This window comes from Callithrix jacchus, chromosome 1 (assembly GCF_049354715.1).
Source record: "Callithrix jacchus isolate 240 chromosome 1, calJac240_pri, whole genome shotgun sequence".
In the NCBI taxonomy this organism is placed as follows: domain Eukaryota; kingdom Metazoa; phylum Chordata; class Mammalia; order Primates; family Cebidae; genus Callithrix; species Callithrix jacchus.
This window is the reverse complement of record NC_133502.1, coordinates 73882282-73890959: the sequence shown is the minus strand read 5'-3', so window position 1 is coordinate 73890959 and position 8678 is coordinate 73882282. Positions and strand designations below refer to the sequence as shown.

Here is an 8678-nt window from a genome sequence, read left to right as displayed (position 1 = left end):
AGACATCTGTCATCTGGCAAAGATGAAGCTTTGGAAAGTGTGAAGGGCTCAAGCACTTTGGGGCTGAAAGGTACAGAGACAGTGGGAAGGCCAGGGCAGGCATGGCCACCAGTGCCCAAGGTGAGCAAGAAGGTGATACCAGGTGCTGATGGTGGCCCCATGTGTGTTAACCCTCTGTCATAGGCTAACTGTGGGCCCTGAAGACCATCTGTTGAAGTCCTAATTCCCAATGCTTCAGAATGTGACCTTATTTGAGGATAGGGTTTTTACAGAGGTAATTATAAAGTTAAATAAGGCCATATGGGCCCTATTTGGGCCAATCTGACTCGTGTCTTATAAGAAGAGGAGATGAGGACACAGATACACACAGAGGGATGACCATGTAAAGATACAGGGAGAAGATGCCATCTGCAAGCCAAAGAGAGAGGCCACAGGAGAAAGCAACCTTGCCGACACCTTGATCTTGGATTCCAGCCTCCAGGACTGTGAGGCAGTGAACATCTGCTGCCCCCATCTGTCGTGCTTGTTATAGCAGCTGAGCTGAGGAGCACAGGCTGCCTCCAAACAGCCAAGGGCCAGGCTTCCCATGACACCAAACTGGGTTCATGAAAGTGCATGTTTAAGATTTTGTTTTAGCTCAGAATATCGGCTCTTTATTTGATTAACAAAACAAATAGTTGTTTAATCTTGTTACATAAACAATCCACTACTGATTAAATAAAAGTAAATAAGTATAAAACTCCTAGAACGTATAGTCCAGATAAAGGAAATAATAAAACTCTCCTTGGGGGTAAAAGAATAAATAGAAGCTGGATATACTTCACTCATTTGGGGACATTACCTTGAATAGAATAAACTCTTTTAAAGATTAGAATGTTTTCTCCAAAACAATTTAATTTATGCTATTGGTTCTACTAATCACACTTAACTCTCATAAGGAGGCAGCCCAGTCCTCAGGTTTGCTCATTCCTTTTTTCTTTTCTCTATAGTGATGCCCAGAAACAAATGCAAATGCCCTAATGAAATGTATTACTGTATAGGGTTTTTCTATGCTGGGGAATTTTTGCCATCTCCTAGTTTCATCTGCTGTGCTGCAGCTTCTGAAACTTCTCCTTTGAAAAACTGTATACTCCCAGCATTGCATGGTTTTTGCTTGGCTTCAGAATAAGCTTATTTGACTTTTGCTTCTAGGGAAATGGAGTAGGTAACATTTCCCTATTCCTCTCACTAAGTACAACTAAAAACCTTGCCTATTACGTTAAAAAAGAAAACAACCTAACAAGAATATGAAAAGTGAAGAGAAGAAGTCAGACCAGCTATGGACCTTGGGACAAGAGAATCAACATGGTGGCATCCCTAGGTCTTCTTTTTGCCTCGTGTAACTCTGAGTTGAAGCAGAAGAAAGCATAGACAAAAACAGTACCTTAGCAGATGCCTGCTGTCTCTAGCCAAAGGACAAGGGGAGACACAGCCCAGCAAAAAAAAGAAAATTTTAGACAATAAATGCTCAACTGTTAGCCAAATTCTACCAAAAAGCTGTGGCACAAACCCCATCCATGCCAGCAAAAAATAAGAAAATAAGTAAGAAGTGTAGACTTCCAACCCCTTTGGGAAGATGCACCTGCAAATTCCCCACCCCTCCTTTTCCTCCTAGAGTGGTGTAATAAAAAGACAACTAACACCAAAAGCTTAAATAAGATTCAACTTCTCATACCACAAAACCCACATTTCCAGTTTTCAATAAAAAATCACTCATCATACCAAGCACCAGGAAAACTTCAAAGTAAATGAAAAGGACAAACAAAAGATTCCAACGCCAACATGACAGAAATGTTAGAATTCTCCAACACATATTTGAAAGCAGTCATCCCTTTGCATTCTCTTTCCCTCTCCCAACATGGCGGCCTCAGCACAAAAGAAGAATAAGAAGGGGTAGACTATCTCCCTTACAGACTTTCTGGCTGAGGATGGGGGAACTGGTGGAGGAAGCACCAATGTTTCTAAACCAGTCAGCTGGGCTGATGAAACAGATGACCTGGAAGGAGATGTTTCAACAACTTGGCACAGTAATGCTGACGATGTGTATAGGGCGCCTCCAATTGACCGTTCCATCCTTCCCACTGCTCCACCGGCTGCTCAGGAACCCAATATTGGCCGGAGCGGTCTTCCCAAATAGCCACCCTACACTGCTTTTCTAGGAGTGTGACAGAAGAGTCAATTAAGGAATTCTTCAGAGGATTAAATATCAGTGCAGTGTGTTTACCACATGAACCCAGCAATCCAGAGAGGTTGAAAGGTTTTGGTTATGCTAAATTTGAGGACCTGGATTCCCTGGTTGGTGCCCTGAGTCTCAATGAAGAGTCTCTAGGTAACAGGAGAATTTGAGTGGACGTTGCTGATCAAGCACAGGATAAAGACAGGGATGATCGTTCTTTTGGCCGTGATAGAAATCGGGATTCTGACAAAACAGATACAGACTGGAGGGCTCGTCCTGCCACAGACAGCTTTGATGACTACCTGCCTAGAAAAGGTGATGATAGCTTTGGAGACAAGTATCGAGATCGTTGTGATTCAGACGGATATCGCGATGGGTATTGGGATGGGTACCGGGATGGCCCTCGCCAGGATATGGATCGATATGGTGGCCGGGATCGCTATGATGACTGAGGCAGCAGAGACTATGATAGAGGCTATGACTCCTGGATAGGCAGTGGCAGAAGAGCATTTGGCAGTGGATACCGCAGGGATGATGACTACAGAGGAGGCGGGGACCGCTTTGAAGACCGATATTACAGACGGGATAATCGGTCATGGAGCTCCAGAGATGATTATTCTTGGGATGATTATAGGCGTGATGATAGAAGTCTGCCCCACAGACCCAAACTGAATCTAAAGCCTTGGAGTACTCCTAAGTAAGATGATTTCTCTGCTAGTACCTCCCAGTCCAGTTGAGCTGCTTCTATCTTTGGAGGGGCAAAACCCGTTGACACAGCTGCTAGAGAAAGAGAAGTAGAAGAACGGCTGCAGAAGGAACAAGAGAAGCTGCAGCGTCAGCTGGATGAGCCAAAACTACAAAGACGGCCTCGGGAGAGACACCCAAGCTGGCGGAGTGAAGAAACTCAGGAACGGTCGAGGACAAGAAGTGGGTCGTCGCAGACTGGGACCTCCTTCACATCTGGCAGAAGTTAAGTCAGACCGGGATGCATGAAGGAGAGAGAGTGAGAAGTCTCTAGAAAATGAAACACTCAGTAAGGAGGAAGATTGTCACTCTCCAACTTCTAAACCTCCCAAAACTGATCAAGCCCCTAAAGTTAATGCCAGCCCCTCCACCAAAGGAGAATGCTTGGGTGGAGTGAAGTTTTAACGCTCCTGCTCGATCTCAGAGCTCAGATACAGAGCAGCAATCCACTACAAGTGGTGGGGGCAAAGTGGCTCCAGCTCAACCATCTGAGGAAGGACCAGCCAGGAAAGATGAAAATAAAATAGATGGGATGAACCTCCCAAAAGGCCAAACTGGGAACTCTAGCCGTGGTCCAGGAGACGGAGTGAACAAAGACCACTGGAAGGAGTCAGATCGGAAAGATGGCGAAAAGGATCAAGACTCCAGATCTGCACCTGAGCCAAAGAAGCCTGAGGAAAATCCAGCTTCCATGTTCAATTCTGCGAGCAAGTATCCTGCTCTGTCCGTTGATGGTGAAGATGAAAACAAGGGAGAAGATTATGCCAAATAGACCTCAACATCCTGTGCTTTCTCCTAATTTCTCTCCACCCTGGAACATTCGAGAGCAAATCAAGCCTCTATCCAGACAAGACAAAATAAAACTCACCATCTCCTGGAAAAAATATAAAAAAAGCAATCATCATAAAAATGCTTCAGTGAGTGATTATGAACATGCTGAAAAACCATGAACGAATAGAAAGTCTCAGCAAAGAACTAAGAGGCGTAAAAAATAATCAAATGGAAATTTTAGAACTGGAAAACACAGTAACCATTAAAAATATATATGTGGGAGGACTCAACGGCAGATGGAGGGGCTACAGGAAAGAATCAGTGAAGTAGAGGAAAGAACAATATAAAAAGCCCAATCTGAGAGACAAAGAAAGAAGACTTAAAAAAAAAAAAATGAAGGGAGTCTCAGGGACAAATCATAAACCCACAGATTTGAGAGGCTGATTAAATCCCAAACAAAATAAACTCAAATAAATCTACCACAAGACACATCATAGTCCAATATCTGAAAACTGAAGATAAAGAGTATATCTTGAAAGCAATGACAGAGAAATTAAACCTATCTGTAGGCGAAAATATGGCAGGTTCTAAAAAATTATAATGACAATGGACTTTTCATTGGAAACCATGGAAGCCGGAAGGAAGGAGGACTGTGTTTTTCAAGTGCTGAAAGAAAAGAATTGTAAACCCAGAATCCTACATTTGCTATGTAAATTATATAAGTGAATGGATTCCATACATGATTGAAGTCAAGACAGCCTTAGAAGAAGGAAACTAAGCTCATTAGTTGAGATCAGACATACCCCAAAAGAATGGCTGTGGGAAGTTCTCCATACAGGAAGGAAACAATAAAAGAACTTTGGAACATCAGGAAAGAAGGAAGAAAACAATGAGCAAAAATATGGCTAAATAAAATAGGCTGCCTTCCTGTTCTTAAGTCTTTAAAATTATGTCTGACAATTCAAGCAGAACTTATAACCCTGTTTGACATGGTTCTAAGTAAATATAGAGGAAATATGTAAGACAATCATGAGCAAGTGGTGAGAGGAGTTTTTAAGATTTCTTTTTTCCTTTCTTTTTTTTTAGGAAGGGAGGGAAGGAGGAAGGGAAGGAGGAAGGAAGAGATGAAGGAAGGAAGGAAGGGAGGAAAGGGGGAGGGAGGGAGGGAGGGAGATAGGGAAGGGAAGGAAGGAAATCAAGCAATGAGAGAGACATTGCTGACCTGGATCTAGACGTTTACAAGTTGATTTCTTTTTTTTTTTTTCTTTTTTTGAGAGAAGGAAAGAAAAAAAATGAGTAAAGGAGAGGAAGAAAGAGGAAGAGAAAGAGGGAGGGTGAATGGAAATATTGCTTTATTCTGAAAAAAAAAGGGTATTAATAATGGCCAATCAATGTTTCATTTAAACCTATGAGTAGGTGTGATGTGGTATTGACAAGAATGTATATTTTGTGTATTTGTAGTGGAGAGCTCTATAAATATTTATTAAGTTTACTTGTTCCAGATCTGAGTTCGAGTCCTTGATATCCTTATTAATTTTCTGTCTCATTGAATCTAAGTCTCTATGTATCTGGGTGTTAGGATCGTTAGCTCTTGTTGTTGCATTGATCCTTTTACCACTATATCTTTGTTGCTTTAAAATCTATTTTATCCGATACAAGAATTGCAACTCCTGCTTTTTATTTATTTATTTATTTATTTTTGCTCTCCATTTGGTTGATAAATCTTTCTCCATCCCTTTGTTTTGGGTCTTTGTGTATCCTTGCATGTGAAACAAGTCTGGATGTAACATGCCATTGGGTTTTGACTGTGTCTTTTGATTGGGGGATTTAGTTGATTTAAATTTAGGGTTACTGCCATTTGATGTTAACTGGCTGTTTTATCCATTCATTGATGTAAATTCTTCTTTATGTTGGTGCTCTTTACTTTTTGGTATATTTTTCGAAAGGCTGATACTGGTTGTTTCTTTCTGTGTGTAATGCTTCTTTCAGAAGTTCTTGTAAAGCAGGCCTGGTGGTAATAAAATCGCTGAGTACTTGCTTGTTTATAAAAGATTTTATTTTTCCTTCAGTTGTGAAGCTTAGTTTGGCTGGAAATGAAATTATGGGCTGAAGGTTCTGTTCTTTGAGGGTGCTGAATATTGGCCCCCACTCTCTTCTGGCTTGTAGAGTTTCTGCTGAGAGATCTGCTGTAAGTCTGATTGGCTTGCCTTTGTGGGTAACCTGACCTTTCTCTCTGGCTGCCCTCAGTATTTTCTCCTTCATTTCAACCCTGGTGATTCTAACAATTATGTGCCTTGGGGTTGCTCTTCTTGAGGAATATCTTTGTGGTGTTCTCTGTATTACCTGGGGTTGAATGTTGACCTGCTTTGCTAGTTTAGGAAAATATTCCTGAATATCCTGAAGGGTATTTTCCAGCTTGGATTCATTCTCTCCGTCGCATTCAGGTACACCTATCAAACGTAAATTTGGTCTTTTCACATAGTCCCACATTTCTTGGAGACTTTGCTCATTCCTTTTGATCCTTTTATCTCTAATCTTGTCTTCTTGTTTTATTTCATTAAGTTGGACTTTGACCTCTGTTATCCTTTCTTCTGCTTGAACAATTCAAGTGTTTAAACCTGTGCATACTTCTCGGAGTTCCTGTATTGTATTCTTCAGTTCCATTAATTCACTTATATTCCTCTCTAAGTTGTCTATTCTCAATAGGATTTCGTCAAACCTTTTTTCAAAGTTCTTAGTTTCTTTACGTTGGGCTACAATGTGTTCTTTTAACTCACAGAAGTTTCTTATTATCCATTCCTTGAAGCCTGATTCTGTTATTGGGATGCACTTGTTCTCCATCAAGCCTTGTTCCATTGTTGATGTGGAACTGTGATCATCTTTAGGAGAGGCGTTCTCAGCCTTTTTACACTGGTTTCTTCCCATCATTGTAAATTTATCCTCCTGTCATCTTTGAAATTACCTACTTTCAGATTATGTCTCTTGAGTGGACGTCCAAGTTGTTAGTTCCCAGGGCCAGAACAGCTGCGTTAAGATTGATGGTGCTTTTCTTCCCAGGATTCTCCTGTCTGGCTTCCTTCTTGTGTCCATCCATAATAGGCGCCTCTGCCTTCCCGGGGCTCCAAACCTCGGTCAGAAGGGGAACCAGTCTTGTTTACTCTGCGCCTAGAGCTGCCGCGCCGAGGTGCCATCACAACCGCTGCGCTGGCCTCAAGAGTCGTGCTGGGGACCCGTGTGGTGCCTCCAAACCTTGGTCAGAAGGGGAGCCAGCCCTGTTTACTCTGCTCCAAGAGCTGCCGCGCCGAGGTGCTGGCGAAACCGCTGCGCTGGTCACAAGAGCCGTGCTGGCGACCCGTGTGGCTCCTCCACTGGGAATCTTCTGCTCTGTGAGTGACCAGAATTTGTCTGAAAGTGTGGCGTCCTCTAGTTCTCTGCGCTTTCATTGAGAGCTGCAATCCCGAGATGTTAGTGATCGGCCATCTTGGATCATTCTCCGGAGTTTGTAAGATTTCTAAACGTCGTTTGAAACAGTAAAAAGGCAACACCAGTAGACTCTGACAAGACATGTGTATATAATGTAAACCTAGCACAATTACTGAATGAGTATATCGAGATAAACTGAAAAACACAATAATAAAGTTAAAATAAAATCTTTAAAAACATGTTTGAGTGACACACAGAAAGGCAGAGGAAAAAAGAGAAAGGAACTGAGAAAACAAACAGAGAAAAAAATAAAATGACTTAAATCCCTAACATGACAATGATGACTTTAAATATCGATGGTCTAAATAGATCAATAAAAAGGGAAAAAAGGATGAGATGAATTAACTGCATCATCAATTATATGCTATATAGAAGAAGTTGTGTGCACTTCAAATAGATGATATAGACATATGGAAATAAAAGAATAGAATGGCTTACGTTAGGCAAATATTAAAGCAGTAGTGGTTACATTAATATCATATAAAGCAGACTTCAGAGAAAAAAAATACTTATTTGACATAGGGAGGGTCATTTTATAATAATGATTAAAAAAAAACAGTTGGGTGTGGTGGCTTCAGAATTCTGGGATTACAGCTTACTGTGAGGTTATGGCCCAATAAACCCATTCACAAGTTGAAAATATTGTTAAGTCAACAATGCATTTAATATGCCTAACTTACCAAACATCACGGCTTCACCTCGCCTACCGTGGCTGTGCTCAGAACACTTCCATTAGCCTGTAGTTGGGAAAAATCATCTAACACAAAGCTTCTTTTATAATAAAGTACCAAATGTCTCACATAGTTTACTGAAAACTTTACTGAAAATGAAAAATAGAATGGTTGTATGGGTACCCAAAGCATAGTTCCCATAAATACATACTGCTTTTGTACTATTGTAGAGTCAAAAAATGGGAAAATGTTCAGTCACACTATTGCAAGTTGGGAACTGTGTTGTAACTGACCACATGAAAAATCACCCGATGACATCAACTGATGTAGAAAAAGCATTTGGCAATGCAATACTGATTCATTTTAAAAAAGAGAGAGGGAGAAAGCAAAAAGAAAACTGTTAGAAAATAGTAATAATAGTAATAAGGGAGAAACTTCCTCACCTTCACAAAGAGTGTCTGTAAAACCACAGCTCGCTTCATACTGCATGGCGTGAATGCTTTCCCCCTAAGACTTGGAGCCACGCAGAGATTTCTGTTGTCATTATTCTTAGTGAATATAGTGCTACATTTTAACCAGTGCACTAAGGCAAAAAAAAAAAAAAAGTAATAGAAAACAGAATGCAATTAAAGAAATAAAACTACTCCTACTTCTAAATGGTTTGATTGTCTTCTCACAAAATCCTGAAGAATCTACAAAAGCACACCTAAACTAATGAGTGGGCTCAGCAATATTTCAGGATAAAAATTAAACATACAAAACTCAGCTGTGTTTCTGTACCCTAGAAGGGAACA

The 8678-nt window shown here is 40.9% G+C and overlaps 1 pseudogene; it reads left to right on the top strand.

Annotated features, from left to right (window-relative positions):
* Positions 1 to 1869: 1869 nt before the first annotated feature.
* Positions 1870 to 3866, top strand: LOC118153699 (eukaryotic translation initiation factor 4B pseudogene; annotated as a pseudogene).
* Positions 3867 to 8678: the final 4812 nt, after the last annotated feature.